At 35.4% G+C, this 18,648-nt stretch overlaps 3 long non-coding RNA genes across 3 annotated transcripts; 2 read left to right on the top strand and 1 right to left on the bottom strand.

Moving 5' to 3' along the window:
* The first annotated feature begins 1,791 nt into the window (after positions 1 to 1,791).
* Positions 1,792 to 2,800, top strand: LOC127366680 (uncharacterized). The gene is made up of 3 exons (XR_007885369.1): positions 1,792 to 1,945; positions 2,161 to 2,288; positions 2,382 to 2,800. It is a non-coding gene; the product is annotated as an uncharacterized LOC127366680 (long non-coding RNA).
* LOC127366683 (uncharacterized) lies at positions 2,160 to 6,281 on the bottom strand. Its single transcript, XR_007885372.1, has 2 exons — positions 4,745 to 6,281; positions 2,160 to 3,859 (listed from the first exon to the last, which is right to left on the bottom strand). It is a non-coding gene; the product is annotated as an uncharacterized LOC127366683 (long non-coding RNA).
* A 5,991-nt stretch (positions 6,282 to 12,272) lies between these two features.
* On the top strand, positions 12,273 to 15,113 carry LOC127366681 (uncharacterized). Its single transcript, XR_007885370.1, has 4 exons — positions 12,273 to 12,424; positions 12,749 to 12,818; positions 12,984 to 13,189; positions 13,501 to 15,113. It is a non-coding gene; the product is annotated as an uncharacterized LOC127366681 (long non-coding RNA).
* The last annotated feature ends 3,535 nt before the right edge of the window (positions 15,114 to 18,648 follow it).

Here is an 18,648-nt window from a genome sequence, read left to right as displayed (position 1 = left end):
AGTCTAAATGTATTCTTGAAATGTATTGTCTTAATGAATGTGTATTTTCTTATCTATTGTGTTGTATCTGGAGTTGCTGTAGCGAGGAAATTTCCCCAGTGTGGGATCAATAAAGTCTATCTAGTCTTATCTTATCCTGTCTTATGAAACCTCCAGATATAGATAATTCATATATTTCTGTGTAAATCAGTTGTAGCAAGTTCATATGTGGTCTGCAAGGAATCCAAATTATTGGCTGCAATACCAAAAGTGTAAGCATAAATTAACCATAATACTTACTCTACTGTACAAAGACACGTAATGGCTCATTCTAAGAACATAATGATGAATTTTAATTTTGGCATATTTTATTCCATTTCTGCCAAATAACTGGAGCTTTAATGACATACTGAAAGGAGTCAAATGTATAGTATAGTAGAGTATAATGTCTTCAGCATGAGCAGTAATAATAAAAAACTGACAAAGCACAGAAACAATGGAAACCAGAGCCACTAAAGAACAAACAAAAAGAAAGAAAAGGAGAGAGTCAAACGCTGAACAAACTTGGATTTCATTGTGTTGCACTCTCTGTGTCTCATATTTCCTGGTGTCCAATGGTAACTCACTGTAACCCAAGCTGCGTGGAGGCAGCACCATTATTTTTTCTAAAAGCACACAACTGCCAAGAGAACTAATCTCTGGTTTTCACTTTAGCCAAGCCATAGCTCATAAAATATAATGAACTCAAACAGGTTATGACATGCTCTTGCACAAATGTAGCTGCATAAGGTTCTAGGCTTTTTTTGATCACGCTACATTAATTGATTGCATATACTGTTTGTTGATTTACAGAAATCCGGACGTAACTGATTTGTTCACATCATCATGTGTACATCACATAACTTTGCAGTTTCTTTGTATATTTAAGCAAAAAAAAATAAAAATATTTTTCATCCTCCTTTATTTACTGCAGCTGAAACCCATGCTTTATGATAAAATTATAGCTAATTTCTCTGTAAAAAATCATCTGCTAGAGTTAAACAAACATACACACACAATCAACCACTGGGTTGTAGTGGAAAGATACAGAGTGCAGAGCAAACAACACCCTGTTTAGGCAAAAATAGAGAGCCTTGCTCTAAACACTAACAGGAATGTATTACACCACTCCCTATTTTTGTGGAATCTCCAGTCTTAACAAGTTGTTTCACTCAAAACCACAAATGTCAATCTCTGGGAGGTTCCCTGGGAGTCTTAACTGTCCAATGCTTCATCTGAACCAGTTCTACAAACATCCAATACTGACAGACTAGACAAGCATATAGACATTAGCGTGGCTAAAAACATCAAATCAGTATCAAACCATCAAATCAGGATATTCTTTACAAAAGAATGATGGTGGTGCAAACATGCAAACATTCTGTGCCAGTGAGTCATGGTGTCTCTTGACCACACCTCGTCTGTGCTTTTTCCTTCTTTGTACTGTACTAGAATCTGTCTTTCACTCTGACTGTCAAATGTTTCAGCACACAGCCACCAGTTTATGATAACCCACATTTGCAACACATTGCCTGTGCAGGCAGAGACAAGTAATTGAAATTGGGCTGAATAAATAATCACAACAATCAAGGAGTACATCAAATTCAATAGATCTAAATCAAATAGGAAAAAATAGATAATAGACTACGGTCTTAAATTAATAACTCAGTCATGGTTATTGCATGCAGTAGTTTGTTATACAGCCTTTAAGTTGTGTTTGTTTGACTGATCAGTATTTGCCCTGCAATAAATAAATGGTTGCGTGACTAAAAAAAAAAAACATTAGAAGAAAAAAAAAAAAATCAGAAAGAGGGGTGGAGGCATGGAAATAGGGTGTGTCAACCTCTATTTAAAAAGATTTGTGTCCGTGCTCTCTTCTCATATCCCTTTTATTCACCCTGTCGCTGTCTTTTTTTGGACAATTTTGGTAAGTGCAAATAAGTTATAAAATCCTTTTTTAAATGTAACATGAGATGTATGAATGAATTTCCTTCTGGGTGTGGTTTGTGTATTGCTGCGTCTGACAAGGATTAACATGTCCATCTAATATTACAACAATTCAATTTGGTGGGAATTCAGTACGTTAATATAATAAATAGATAAACACTGGACTACACAGTTAACAATATTTTCATGTTCCAGCCACGATGTCAAACCTTATGGATGCGATCGGAATGATCTACGCTATCTTCCATGAGCATGCTGGACCAGATAAAAAACTGAACAAGGCAGAAGTTGTTAAACTGGTCCGCAAAGAGCTTGGGAAAGGAGTAAGTAGAAAAGCTACAGTACTTTTACAACAGTGAGCTGCCTCTGTTTTAATGTTTTACAATCTACTTACAACTCTGTTTCTCTTTATGAAGGACTCTGGCAAAGCAGCGGAAAGTTTCTTCAAAACAATGGATGACGACAAGGATGGTTTTGTCGATTTCAATGAGTTTACTACTTTTGTTGCAGCCTCATGCATCCTCCTGAACGAATCACTGCGGTCAAGCCAGCCGTAACTTCGATCTCCGTGGTCAAACCAGCCGCACGTAAATTTCAAGTGTGCGATTATTCTCAGCATTACGGTAAATGCGAAGAAACAGTGCATTCTCTTCGGGTTTTCAAAATAAAGGTATTATGAATATTAAGGTGTAATTCGAACCTACATTTAAAATAAAATATGTTGCATTAAAGTTTTCCATGCGCCCATGATGAATAAAAAACACCTCGTATCGAGTATCTTTACTCTGCCAGTGTGGATAAATGTAAAAATAAAAATCCCATATTTATGCCTCCAGAGATTGCATATTTGACCATATTTGAGGTACTGTAAAAACATATTGCTCTATAATTCATAACTATGTATGATATATTTGACTTCCACACGTCTAAGACTACACACACACTCAATATCAAGCATTTTTACTGTAGCAATTTGGAGAAATTCAACAATAAAAGTCCTTATTTTTACCTCCAAGTGGCACACTTTACCATATTTGAGCTACTGTAAAATAATATTGCTCAATATTTCATGGCTATGGATGATGTACTTGACTTCTACACATCTAAGACTACACACACACTCAATATCAAGCATTTTTACTGTAGCAATTTGGAGAAATTCAACAATAAAAGTCCTTATTTTTACCTCCAAGTGGCACACTTTACCATATTTGAGCTACTGTAAAAACATATTGCTCAATATTTCATGGCTAAGGATGGTATATCTGACTTCTGCACATCTACGACTACACACACACTCAATATCAAGCACTTTTACTGCAGCAATTTGGAGAAATTCAACAATAAATGTCCTTATTTGTACCTCCAAGTGGCACATTTCACCCTATTTGAACTACTGTAAAATAATATTGCTCAATATTTCATGGCTATGGATGGTATATCTGACTTCTACACATCTAACACTACACATATACTCAATATCAAGCACTTTTACTGCAGCAATTTGGAGAAATTCAACAATAAAAGTCCATATGTTTACCTCCAAGTGGCATATTTGACCACATTTGAGCTAGTGTAAAATAATATTGCTCAATATTTCATGGCTATGGATGGTATATCTGACTTCTACACATCTAACACTACACACATACTCAATATCAAGCATTTTTACTGTAGCAATTTGGAGAAATTCAACTATAAAAGTCCTTATTTTTACCTCCAAGTGGCACACTTTACCATATTTGAGCTACTGTAAAATGATATTGCTCAATATTTCATGGCTATGGATGGTATATCTGACTTCTACACATCTAACACTACACATATACTCAATATCAAGCACTTTTACTGCAGCAATTTGGAGAAATGTAAGAACAAAAGTTCATATTTGTACCTCCAAGTGGCATATTTCACCATATTTGAGCTACTGTAAAATAATATTGCTCAATATTTCATGGCTAAGGATGGTATATCTGACTTCTACACATCTAAGACTACACATATACTCAATATCAAGCACTTTTACTGCAGCAATTTGGAGAAATTCAACAATAAAAGTCCATATGTGTACCTCCAAGTGGCATATTTGACCACATTTGAGCTACTGTAAAATAATATTGCTCAATATTTCATGGCTATCGATGATGTACTTGCCTTCTACACATCGAAGACTACACACACACTCAATATCAAGCATTTTTACTGTAGCAATTTGGAGAAATTCAACTATAAAAGTCCTTATTTTTACCTCCAAGTGGCACACTTTACCATATTTGAGCTACTGTAAAATGATATTGCTCAATATTTCATGGCTATGGATGGTATATCTGACTTCTACACATCTAACACTACACATATACTCAATATCAAGCACTTTTACTGCAGCAATTTGGAGAAATGTAAGAACAAAAGTTCATATTTGTACCTCCAAGTGGCATATTTCACCATATTTGAGCTACTGTAAAATAATATTGCTCAATATTTCATGGCTATGGATGGTATATCTGACTTCTACACATCTAAGACTAAACATATACTCAATATCAAGCACTTTTACTGTACCAATTTGGAGAAATCTAAGAACAAATGTCCATATTTGTACGTCCAAGTGGCATATTTCACAATACTTGAGCTACTGTAAAATAATATTGCTCAATATTTCATGGCTATGGATGGTGTACTTGACTTCTACACATCTGACACTGCACATATACTCAATATCAAACACTTTTACTGCAGCAATTTGGAGAAATTCAACAATAAAGGTACTTATTTTTACCTCCAAGTGGCACATTTCACCATATTTGAGCTACTGTAAAATAATATTGCTCAATATTTCATGGCTATGGATGGTGTACTTGACTTCTACACATCTAAGACTACACACACACTCAATATCAAGCACTTTTACTGTACCAATTTGGAGAAATCTAAGAACAAAAGTCCATATGTGTACCTCCAAATGGCATATTTGAGCTACTGTAAAATAATATTGCTCAATATTTCATGGCTATAGATGGTGTACTTGACTTCTACACATCTAAGACTACATTTGGAAATGTATATAGTCACACTTGTTTTAAGGAAATTCATAGAGTATTTTTAATTTTTCAGAAAAACATATATCATCTGAATGTCAACAAACTGTTTTTACTGTTGAGGTTCACAATGGGCCATTTTTTAAAGCAAAGTTATACTTTAAAAACATTGAAAAATAACATTAATTGGCCTAAATGAATTAAATACTATACGGGCCCTAACTTCATCACAGTTATGCCCCGTAGTATGTAACGCTAATTCAATGCTGTAAAATGCATTTAATTAGTGTGAAATGGTCATATCAACAAAGATGAGAGTGGTGGATAGCCACAGAACCAATTTGTTATTTTAAGGTAAGAAGTCAAAGGACCTTTGACAATGGCCATGCATGTTTGTTCATCATTAAAATGTGGCATCATTTCCCAAAGTTATGTAGCGTCTACCGACAAGTAAGCATTACATTCTTGATCCTAGTGGTTGCCTTATGTCTTATATTTCAATATTATATCATTACATTATAAACTACGCTTCGGCCTCATAAAGAAAACAATGTCTGACAAGGACGTCGATGACCTTGCAGAGTTTAAGCAATTTAAAAGCTAAGTAAAAAGTTCAAATTCAGAGTTTCTTCATAAAATAAAATAAAATAATTAGTAAAGCAATACTTACCCGCTCTTTCCAGGCATTTTCATGTAATAAACGTGTAATACACAAGCAGGTCAGTAAATTATCCGTTAGGACGTATCACTCTGTTTGTGTGATGTCTTCTCCAACAACAACCTGTCTCAAGGTATTATGGGGGATTTCTCGTGTAGGTGTGAAAAAACACCAAGATCTGTCGCTCCACTTGAAGTTAAAAATCATTACAGGTCTATCCAAACCTTTTATAATTAGCCCATCTTTGATAGGATGGCTTAAAAATAAATGTAATTTATTAACGATATCTGCAAGACATACTCAACTATATAAATAAAAGTTACTTTCTAAAGTTATGTATTTATCGAAAAACATTTTACTCTTGAAAGTATAAAATACAGATACAGTATACAGTATATCGGCCAGGAAATATTGAGCAATGTGTTTTTACAGTAGTTCAAACATGGGAAAATATGCTCTATATATCTAGATCTGTAGATAGAACTATGGGACTTTTATTGTTGAATTTCTCCAAATTGCTGCAGTAAAAGTGCTTGATATTGAGTATGTGTGTAGTCTTACATGTGCAGAAGTCAAATATACCATTCATAGCCATGAAATATTGAGCAATATTATTTTACAGTAGCTCAAATGTGGTCAAATGTGCCACTTGGAGGTATACATATGGACTTTTATTGTTGAATTTCTCCAAATTGCTGCAGTAAAAGTGCTTGATATTGAGTGTGTGTGTAGTCTAAGATGTGTAGAAGTCAAATACACCATCCATAGCCATGAAATATTGAGCAATATTATTTTACAGTAGCTCAAATGTGGTGAAATGTGCCACTTGGAAGTAAAAATAAATACATTTATTGTTGAATTTCTCCAAATTGCTGCAGTAAAAGTGCTTGATATTGAGTATGTGTGTAGTGTTAGATGTGTAGAAGTCAGATATACCATCCATAGCCATGAAATATTGAGCAATATTATTTTACAGTAGCTCAAATGTGGTCAAATATGCCACTTGGAGGTACACATATGGACTTTTATTGTTGAATTTCTCCAAATTGCTGCAGTAAAAGTGCTTGATATTGAGTATATGTGTAGTGTTAGATGTGTAGAAGTCAGATATACCATCCATAGCCATGAAATATTGAGCAATATTATTTTACAGTAGTTCAAATAGGGTGAAATGTGCCACTTGGAGGTACAAATATGGACATTTGTTCTTAGATTTCTCCAAATTGCTACAGTAAAAATGCTTGATATTGAGTGTGTGTGTAGTCTTAGATGTGTAGAAGTCAAGTACACCATCCATAGCCATGAAATATTGAGCAATATTATTTTACAGTAGCTCAAATATGGTGAAATGTGCCACTTGGAGGTAAAAATAAGTACCTTTATTGTTGAATTTCTCCAAATTGCTGCAGTAAAAGTGCTTGATATTGAGTGTGTGTGTAGTCTTAGATGTGTAGAAGTCAAGTACACCATCCATAGCCATGAAATATTGAGCAATATTATTTTACAGTAGCTCAAATATGGTGAAATGTGCCACTTGGAGGTAAAAATAAGGACTTTTATAATTGAATTTCTCCAAATTGCTGCAGTAAAAGTGCTTGATATTGAGTGTGTGTGTAGTCTTAGATGTGCAGAAGTCAGATATACCATCCTTAGCCATGAAATATTGAGCAATATTATTTTACAGTAGCTCAAATATGGTGAAATGTGCCACTTGGAGGTAAAAATAAGGACTTTTATTGTTGAATTTCTCCAAATTGCTGCAGTAAAAGTGCTTGATATTGAGTGTGTGTGTAGTCTTAGACGTGTGGAAGTCAAATATATCATACATAGTTATGAATTATAGAGCAATATGTTTTTACAGTACCTCAAATATGGTCAAATATGCAATCTCTGGAGGCATAAATATGGGATTTTTATTTTTACATTTATCCACACTGGCGCAGTAAAGATACTCGATACGAGGTGTTTTTTATTCATCATGGGCGCATGGAAAACTTTAATGCAACATATTTTATTTTAAATGTAGGTTCGAATTATACCTTAATATTCATAATACCTTTATTTTGAAAACCCGAAGTGAATGCACTGTTTCTTCGCATTTACCGTAATGCTGAGAATAATCGCACACTTGAAATTTACGTGCGGCTGGTTTGACCACGGAGATCGAAGTTACGGCTGGCTTGACCGCAGTAACGATTCGGCACAACAACAATAAAATTTTACAGTAACTTCTTGTTCTGTCATTTTACAAAGTATAACTGTACACCGCAATGCATCATGGGTCCAAAATAATTACAGTAGCTGACAGCATTTTCCCACAGTAACATCAGAGCCCGTCTACAGATCCTCTGGTAACATATTGTAAAATGACTGTAGATGATGCGTATTACAGTTAAATACTGTTGATATCTGTTCAAACACCGGCCACAAAGTCAGCTCTGTGGTGAGAACAATGTTTTATTTGTGTTATTGACTGTAATTACCCATTATTTTAGCGAAGCCGTGTTTTGAATCCGACGTTGACTGTCAGAAAGATTCAGTCTGTACCGTTTTGTTTTAGCAAATATTAACGTTAGCTAATTCAGCTGAAGCTAAAGCTAGCTAGCGTAACATGCATTAGTTACAACTAAAGTTACAATACAGTAGTTTAAAAAATGTCCTCATGGACCGAAAGCACTTTGTCCTATGTGCCGTTATCCACTGCTCCAAAGGTCCGTTGCTCCGAAAATACACACTCGGAGTTCAGTGACTGCCGGCTACTTTCCAGACTCCGCTAACATAATGCTCAATTTAACAGATAACTTATAAATCAAAACGTAAATCATAACGTCTGACTTTGTATGACTCATAAAGAAAGAGTTTTAATTTCGGCTGGATTTTAACTTTACCAGCTCTTCTGTCAACTAATGTTAAGTTAAATAAACTTCAGTGTAACTTAACATAGCGTTAATGTTTGAGGTTTGTGAAACATGGTGCCGAATTTATCATAAGAACTGTGTAAATTGTGAGAAGTCTGTTAAGTTAATTTTAATTTTTAATGACTGATGAAGAGGCAAATAAAGTATTAAACTGTTTCCCACTGTCGGAGGAAAAACCTCCGTTAACGTTGACACATTTTGCATCATTTAGCTAACGTTACAGGTGCAGAGGAAAGCACCACCGCTGAGGACTTCGATCTCCGTGGTCAAATCAGCCGCACGTAAATTTCAACTGTGCGAGTATTCTCAGCATTACGGTAAATGCGGAGAAACAGCGTATTCACTTCCGGGTTTCAAAATAAAGGTATTATGAACATTGAGCTATAATTCGAACCTACATTTAAAATAAAATATGTTGCATTAAAGTTTTCCATGCGCCCATGATGAATAAAAAACACCTAATATCGAGTATCTTTACTGCGCCAGTGTGGAGAAATGCCAAAATAAAAGTTCCATATTCATGCCCCCAGAGATTGCATATTTGACCATATTTGAGTTACTGTAAAAACATATTGCTCAATATTTCCTGGCTAAGGATGGTATATCTGACTTCTACACATCGAAGACTACAAGTATACTTAATATCAAGCATTTTTACTGCAGCAATTTGGAGAAATTTATGAACAAAAGTCCATATTTGTACCTCAAAGTGGTATATTTTCATATATTTGAGCTACTTTAAAAATATATTCCTCATTATTTCCTGGCTATGGATGATATATTTGACTTCTACACATCTAAGACTACAAGTATACTTAATATCAAGCATTTTTACTGCAGCAATGTGGAGAAATTTAAGAACAAAAGTCCATATTTGTTCCTCCAAGTGGCATATTTTCTCATATTTAAGCTACTGTAAAAACATATTACTCAATATTTCCTGGCTATGGATGATATATTTGACTTCTGCACATCTAAGACTACAAGTATACTTAATATCAAGCATTTTTACTGTACCAATTTGGAGAAATTAAAGAACAGAAGTCCCATATACCTCCAGATTCCATATTTTCTGATATTTGAGCTACTGTAAAATAATATTGCTCAATATTTCCTGGCTAAGGATGGTATATTTGACTTCTGCACATCTAAGACTACAAGTATACTTCATATCAAGCATTTTTACTCTACTAATTTGGAGAAATTTAAGAACAAAATTCCATATTTGTACCTCCAAGTGACATATTTTCATATATTTGAGCTACTGTAAAAAATATATTGCTTAATATTTCCTGGCTATGGATGGTATATTTGACTTTTACACATTTGAGACTACAAGCTGACTTGTTTCCTATAGCTTTCCTTAATCACATGTCTTCCTTGTGTCCCCTCTCAGCAAGTATTTGAGAGACAAATATGAGGAAGAGACAGTAGGTACAATGCACTCAGTAAGCATGTGTGAATAAAGAATAATTGAAAGGCTTTCAATGTAGCATACGTCATGCTTCTTGATAATAGACGTCCTCATTGGACATACTTGTGTTCTCTCACTATAAGCTCCTCCAGAAGAATCCTCTGTCCTCGTCTCAGTTACTGGAATATCTTCTGTGATGGCTAAGGTTGCCAGGTGACCAGGTGAAGAGGAGAGAGGAGGCAAACAAGTGCAAGTCAGCATGTATAAAAACACCCACAGACACACAGACACATCAAAGAGACAAACAGGAAGAGACTGACACACAGGGGAAGGGTAAAGACAGGAGAACATTGAGAAATGCATCCTTATGGTCATGGCTGCAACACATGACAATGGCAATACAGAATTTTATTTTAAGGAATAATAAAACTTTGATAATTTGGTTGAATCCTGCTTAAGGGATGATTTCTGAATTTGGTGTTTCGCAGTTAAAGGTAATTATTTCCCTTTTTACAGATTCACTGTGACAGCTGTTGCAGGTGGTTCCACGTACAATGCCTGCGAATGGACACAGAAGAGCTGCAAAATACCAAGAATATGGACTGGAATTTCATTTTGTGACAAAAGTAAACAAATTAGGATTGTGTAGAATTTTGAGTTTAGTGTTTAATTTTGGATGACTTTATCATCACTTTCTTATAACATGTTATTAAACATTTGTGTGAAATTTTGTCATGATTACTGCATCATTCTTGAAGTATAATGAAAAAGCATCACCCATAGCCAGGAATTATTGAGCGTTTTTACAGTCGCTCAAATATAGTCAAATATGCAATCTGCAGGTATAAATATGGGACTTTTATTATTGAATTACTTCACATTGGTGCAGTACAAATGCTTGATATTAAGTATGCTTGTAGTCTCATATGTGTCAAAGTCAAATATACCATCTATAGCCAGGAAATATTGAGCAAAGTGTTTCTACAGTAGCTCAAACATAAGAAAATATGCCACTTGGAGGTATACATATGGAATTTCATTGTTGAATTTCTCCACATTGGTATAGTAGAAATGCTTGATATTAAGCATACTTGTAGTCTCATATGTGTAGAAGTCAAATATACCATCCTTAGCCAGGAAATATTGAGCAATATTATTTTACAGTAGCTCAAATATATGAAAATATGTCTCTAGGAGGTACAAATATGGACTTTTGTCTTCAAATTTCTCTGAATTTCTGCTATACAAATGCTTGATATTGAGTGTGTGTGTAGTCTTACATGTGTAGAAGTCAAATATACCATCCTTAGCCAGGAAATAATGAGCAATAATATTTTATAGTAGCTCAAATATGAGAAAATATGCCACTTGGAGGTACACATATGGAATTTTGTTCTTAAATTTCTCCAAATTGCTGCAGTAAAAGTGCTTGATATTGAGTATACGTGTATTCTTAGATGTGTAGAAGTCAGATATACCATCCTTAGCCAGGAAATATTGAGCAATATTATTTTACAGTAGCTCAAATATGGTCAAATATGCCTCTTGGAGGTACACATATGGAAGTTTGTTCTTAAATTTCTCCAAATTGGTACAGTAAAAATGCTTGATATTAAGTATACTTGTAGTCTTAGACGTGTAGAAGTCAAATATATCATACATAGCCAGGAAATAATGAGCAATATGTTTTTACAGTAGCTCAAATATCGTCAAATATGCCACTTGGAGGTACAAATGTGGGACATTTATTCTTAAATTTCTCCACATTTCTGCAGTAAAAATGCTTGATATTAAGTATACTTGTAGTCTTAGATGTGTAGAAGTCAAATATATCATCCATAGCCAGGAAATAATGAGGAATATATTTTTAAAGTAGCTCAAATATATGAAAATATACCACTTTGAGGTACAAATATGGACTTTTGTTCATAAATTTCTCCAAATTGCTGCAGTAAAAATGCTTGATATTAAGTATACTTGTAGTCTTCGATGTGTAGAAGTCAGATATACCATCCTTAGCCAGGAAATATTGAGCAATATGTTTTTACAGTAACTCAAATATGGTCAAATATGCAATCTCTGGGGGCATAAATATGGGACTTTTATTTTGGCATTTCTCCACACTGGCCCTGTAAAGATACTCGATATTAGGTGTTTTTTATTCATCATGGGCGCATGGAAAACTTTAATGCAACATATTTTATTTTAAATGTAGGTTCGAATTATAGCTCAATGTTCATAATACCTTTATTTTGAAAACCGGAAAGGAATACGCTGTTTCTCCGCATTTACCGTAATGCTGAGAATACTCGCACAGGTGAAATTTACGTGCGGCTGATTTGACCACGGAGATCGAAGTCCTCAGCGGCTGGCTTGACCGCAGTCGCTGACTGCACAGTGATCATCACACATCGGTGAAGACGATTTTCAGGTAAAAACATTTCGTCATTTATGTGATTGTGTCTGACTGTGTAATCATTTTCTGCGGCATTTGACAGATTTGGGATTAAGCATGACCCCTATGCTAATTTATCAGCTTAGTTAGCTCAAGTAAACTACTTTTTATAGCCTTGCTGCACTCTGCAGAACAGTTGGGGTGTGGGTAGTAGTTTTGGTGCCTAACCCTAACCAAGTAGTTTCTGGCGGTATGTTATGATGCCTTTGGCTTTTACAGGTATGATCTTGTTACCCTCAACTGTTGAGCTGAGGGCAATGACTATGTCAATTTTGAATGTATTTTTTCTTTGTCTTTGAGGTGTTAGCAAGAGCAGCTGACATCAAAAGAACACTACTGCTTCCTGACTCTCCGAGACTAATTGTCTTAGGTAGTGTGTACCGTTTGTTTTTTTTAAATCTGTTGTAAAGCATTGCAAAGACTGAGAATATATGAAGGACACGTATTAGTTCAACAGTTTAACATGTGGATATGTTTATGTGGAAGGCAACAGATAAAACATTAACATATAAACCATATGTTTATTTATGTTTAGGTGAAGTGCTCACAGCAACTCAATGGATGCTGAGCATCGAGGGTCAAGTGGTTGTGCCTCCACATCCCAACTTCGTGGCTGGAATGGCAGCATTCTTTTCAAGCTATTACAACTTGAATCTGGTGTACAAGGAGCAAGCAGTCGGGAAATCTCCAACCAGAGTACCTGCTGCCTGACGCTATGTTGATGCAATTATATTACTACTGGTCAGTAACTCATACAATCTTTTGACAAGAACTCCAAACTATCCCTTTAACCGTTATGACATTTTCACTGTATTAGTCATTGCATTGTAGAGCCACTTCCTGGTTCAGCTTGCCTGGACAGCACAACTGAAATGATAATGAAAATTTATTAACAGCCTAATTTTAGTTTTTTCATGTTTTGCAGTTTTTCATATTGGATGGGCAAATGATTAGCTTGTCTTGAACAACCTGATATTCTGCTCTTTCTTGTGGAGCAGCTGTGAGCGCAGTTTTTTCATGAAGTTTCTTTTCATGTGATTTTGTGATTTCAGATGTTTCATTGGACTCAACCTCATCAGTGGCACCAAGACGACAAAGCTGGTCAGCCAAGGAAGTGGGAAGATGCATGAGAAGAAGAACAGCTCAGTCAATCCTCACGTCTCCTCTCTCCTCCGGCGATTAATGGACTTTGAATGGCTTTGAGCATAAGTCATATGCAAAAGATGAGGATTCTTGTCTTCCCCGCTATATGAGTGGACATTGTTCTTAAAGGGAAATTTCTCTATCTATCCGAGTTAGGGATATAGTGTGAATAACGGATTTAGCCGGCGCAGCTGCAAAATCTGTTGTTCTTCCGGCACCAGCCCCAGAGATATGGAGAACATCAGCAACAACAGCAGGCGTTTTTCAGACTATATCCCTAACTTGGATAGATAGAGTTAAAGGGATAGTTCAGGTTTTTTGAAGTGGGGTCATATGAAGTACTTATCTATAGTCGGTGTGTTAGCTACATTAGCTGCTGCTCAGCGAATTTTAACCACCTAAAACAATCTATATCAGTTCTAGTGTACGTTGTATAGAGAAAATTCACACCGCTTTACATCTCCGTCAGACGGCCCTTTCCTTTGGTACTACATTTCTCAACCGTATAACTCACGTATTCCTACGCATACGGCGTAATACAGTGCGGCCGCAGCGGGCAAAGTTGTGCTTATGCGAAGGAATACGTGAGTTATACGGTATAAGGGCCGTCTGACAGCGATGTAAAGCGGTGTGAATTTTCTCTATGTAACATACACTTGGAACTGATATAGATTTTAGGTGGGTCTTGTTTTAGGTGGTTAAAATTCGCTTTGCATCTGGATTCCGTTCACTGCAGTGCAAAGCTGACCTATTCGCTATCTGGTGGACAGTTAGATGAGAAGATCGATACCATGTCCATTAAAGGCACATAACGCACAGTAAAAAGGTTAAAAAGTGAGATTTAAAGGTGCTAGTTGGCAGATTTTGTTACTTTTGGACCAAGCCAGGCTAGCTGTTTCCCCATTTCCAGTCTGTGCTTAATTAGGCTAACCAGTTTCTGTCTGAAGCCTTTTATTTAACAGGCAGATATGATTTATGGGGATTCGAATTGAGTTCTGAAGGCATGTTGTAAAACTATTGAGTTTTAATAAAAGATGTTTTGTTGCAGCTCAGACTTTTATTTAACAGGTGAAGAAAATCTAATGTTAATGAATTTTGGAGTAACAGCAAGCCTGGTCTCATTCAATATGCATATTTTGCAAAGCTGCTAATGTAAGAAACAAAGATTAACTGTAAAAACATTCTACAACAACATATTGTATTGTGAAGTATTAACAGCTATTTACTGGCAATTTTAGTTGCCAGGTAACCTCTGTAATTTGAATAGAATACAAGATAATGTTGTAAACTAGATTAAAATTAATAGTTGAAAAAAAAACTACAACAAATTGCTGTAATTTATATACAAAAACCTGTAAAAGTTATCCTGTAATATACTGTAATCCTTTTTACAGTAATTAACAGCAATTTTACAATACTTTACTGGCAACTTTTTTTGCCAGGTATTTACTGTAAATTCTACAGTCAATTTGTTACAGTGTAATATTTCAGGAATAAATGCTTTGGCCAAATTACCTAAGAATTTTTTCTTGCCTCTTGTCTTACCTTATTTCATTTGTAATACATTGAAAAAAGTGGAGGGCTCCAACTTGCATCAGTATTACAGCCATATCTATAAAATGTAAATGTCATTATCCTGTGTTCTGAGAAGGAAACCCATCTCATAGTTATGTTCACTATTATGTCACTGATTGAATGCTTCACACATAGAACAAGAAATAACACGGTAACACTTTACAATAACAACAAGTGAGGAATAAATGAGGAAACTAGCTAATGATTAGTCCATTAAAGACGAGCGAGGAACAAATCAGGTACAATTTGATAATTAATGAATTGTTAATGAGTAGTTCCCTAATAATTCCTAAGGGAGGAATATATAGTAGAGAATGATAATATAAATGTTGATCTTTAACAATGAAGCAGCCGCTTTTATGTTTTAAAGGCATGTCTGCTCGTTCAGCTTGCACATGTAAGAAGTCAGTCAATCATCACTGTATGTATATGACAATATTACCATAGAAGATAACAAACAACACATTTTTATAGTTTATATAGAATAAGTACATAATTTTGTTAAACTATGGTAGTGACAGTTTAAAAAAAGAAAGAAAAGAAAACCATGACAGAGATGGGTTGGCCTTTTTAAGGGCATTATAGAACTATTTCCAAGGGGACAATTTGAATTCACAGATATTCATGAACTAAACATTACCTCAAGATTCATAAATATGATCTCCCAATCTGTTCGATAGTAATTCATCATTCTCTACTATATAGTCATCCATTAGGAATTATTAGGGAACTACTTATTAACAATTCATCAATTACCAAGTGACTAATCACTAATCATTAGCTACTCTATAAAATTAGATTTTTTATTTTTTTTATTTTGACCACTAACTAGTGGTTCACTATGATTAGTTCCTCATTCATCCATCATTTGTTCTACACAAACTTTTGTGTCCCTTATTGTTACATTTGTTAAGAATCATTGTGAAAGTAGGTTTAGTAAATGTTTGATTGACCTTGTAATTAACTGTATAATCCATAAGGACTCTATCACAAATAGCTGTGCTGCACCATGGGAACTCACAAAACACAACTTTTATGTACATCGGTCTACCATGCAGTCCAACAACACCGGTTCCTAGAATTTTTTAATCTGTGGGAAAATCCTGACTAGGAAAGGATCAATTATCACAACCATTCTGAAAGCATTACACTGTTTTAAATAGCTGATGTACTCAGCAGACAATTTTCAGTAGATGTTGGTATGTTTGTGGAGGTAGGCATCATATGACCGCAAACATTCTGTGCCAGTGAGTCATGGTGTCTTTTGACCACACCTCATCTATGCTTTTTCCTTCTTTGTACTGTACTGGAATCTGTCTTTAATGAATACCATCCCTTCATTCTGACTGTCAAATGTTTCAGCACACAGCCACCAGTTTATGATAACCCACATTTGCAACACATTGCCTGTGCAGGCAGAGACAAGTTGTTGAGATTCTCGCTCACCAACGACAAGTATGTCGTATAATTTCTTCATAATAATTTGTAATCTTCTCCTCCTATATTCTGCTAAATATAAGAGCTGTATTGTAAGCCATGAAGCGACAGAGTTGGACTCACATGAAGTAGTAGAAGAAACTCATACAGAAAGACATACACATTGTGGGCAGAAACAGTTTACTGACAGTGCAAGCACCTTGTCCTTTTACTTAAAATGAGTAAACCACAATGGAAATCCATAACAAATAAAAGTTACTTGTGGCAAAATTTGCATATATCTTAAAAATACACCATTAACAATAATCCCATTTAATATATACTGACACATACATTACATGTGTTACCAAGCGTCTTGCATGGAGGTGTTTAAAATATTTATAAAGTAATATATTAAGTGACATTTGACTGGACAATAAAAACATGGATTAATAAGAGAAATTGGGCTGTTTAAATAATCACAAAAATCAAGGAGTACATCATATTCAATAGATCTAAATCAAATAGGAAAAAATAAATAAGGCATGGAAATAGGGTGTGTCAACTTCTATTTAAAAAGATTTGTGTCTGTGCTCTCTTCTCATATCCCTTTTATTCACCCTCTCAAAGTCTTTTTTGGACAAAGTGCAAATATGTTTCAAATCCTTTTTTAAATGCAACATGAGATGTATGAATAAATTTCCTTCTGGGTGTGGTTTGTGTATTGCTGCATCTGACAAGGATTAACATGTCCATTTTAGATTACAACAATTAAATTTGGTGGGAATTCAGTACGTTAATATAATAAATAGATAAACACTGGACTACACAGTTAACAATATTTTCATGTTCCAGTGCACCCACCCTCTCTACTGCACATCTAGGGATAAATGGCTTTAAAATCATATCATATCATATATTATGCAACATGTTCACAGAGATGACATCATTCTGGGACTCATCTCATAGTTAAACGTTCACTATTATGTCACTGTTTGAATGCTTCACACATAGAACAAGAAATAACACGATAACACTTTACAATAACAACAACAAGGGAGGAATGAATGAGGAAACTAGCTAATGATTAGTCCTTTAAAAAGAAAGAGCGAGGAACAAATCAGGTACAACTTCATAATTAATGAATTTGTCATGGCTCTGCTCCCCTCCTGCTCCCTTTGCTCCTCCTCCTTCCCTGTGTGTCTGATGAGGGTGAGGCGTCCATTCTCCTCACCTGCTGTCTGCCGTCTCACCTGCTCTCAATCATTCATCATGCCTCGGTCTTCAAGAACCCCGGTCTTCCTCCCATTCATCGCCAGATTGTTTCAGCCTATAATTGTAACTCTCATGGCTCCCTTCAGTATTTAGTTAAGCAATTCAAGCTCTCTTGTGATTTTCCCTGTGCCTGTTCCCCAGCTAACCATTTCTCTCCCGTGCCCCAGGGTCCCTTTGTGCAGTTTTGCTTCCTGTGTCTGTGTCTTTCACCATTTCACCCGCCCGTTCCTGCTGTGGCCGCCCCTCATCCCCCCTGTGTGTGTGTGTGCGCGTGGAATAAAACCCCTTTAACCTTCCAAACTGTCTGGGTGTCTGCTCCTGGGTCCAGTCCTAACACCAGCCGTGACAGAATTGTTAATGAGTAGTTCCCTAATAATTCCTAAGGGAGGAATATATAGTAGAGAATGATAATATAAATGTTGATCTTTAACAATGAAGCAGCCGCTTTTATGTTTTAAAGGCATGTCTTCTCGTTCAGCTTGCACATGTCAGAAGTCAGTCAATCATCACTGCATGTATATGACAATATTACCATAGAAGATAACAAACAACACATTTTTACATAATTTTGTTAAACTATGGTAGTGACAGTTTAAAAAAAGAAAGAAAAGAAAACCATGACAGAGATGGCTTGGCCTTTTTAAGGGCATTATAGAACTATTTCCAAGGGGACAATTTGAATTCACAGATATTCATTAACTAATCATTACCCCAAGATTCATTAATCCCCCAATCTGTTCTGTAGTAATTCGTCATTATCTACTATATAGTCATCCATTAGTAATTATTAG

Source organism: Dicentrarchus labrax, unplaced genomic scaffold (genome assembly GCF_905237075.1).
Source record: "Dicentrarchus labrax unplaced genomic scaffold, dlabrax2021, whole genome shotgun sequence".
In the NCBI taxonomy this organism is placed as follows: Eukaryota; Metazoa; Chordata; class Actinopteri; family Moronidae; genus Dicentrarchus; species Dicentrarchus labrax.
The sequence above is the reverse complement of the archived record's forward strand: the minus strand, read 5'-3'. Positions and strand labels throughout refer to the sequence as shown.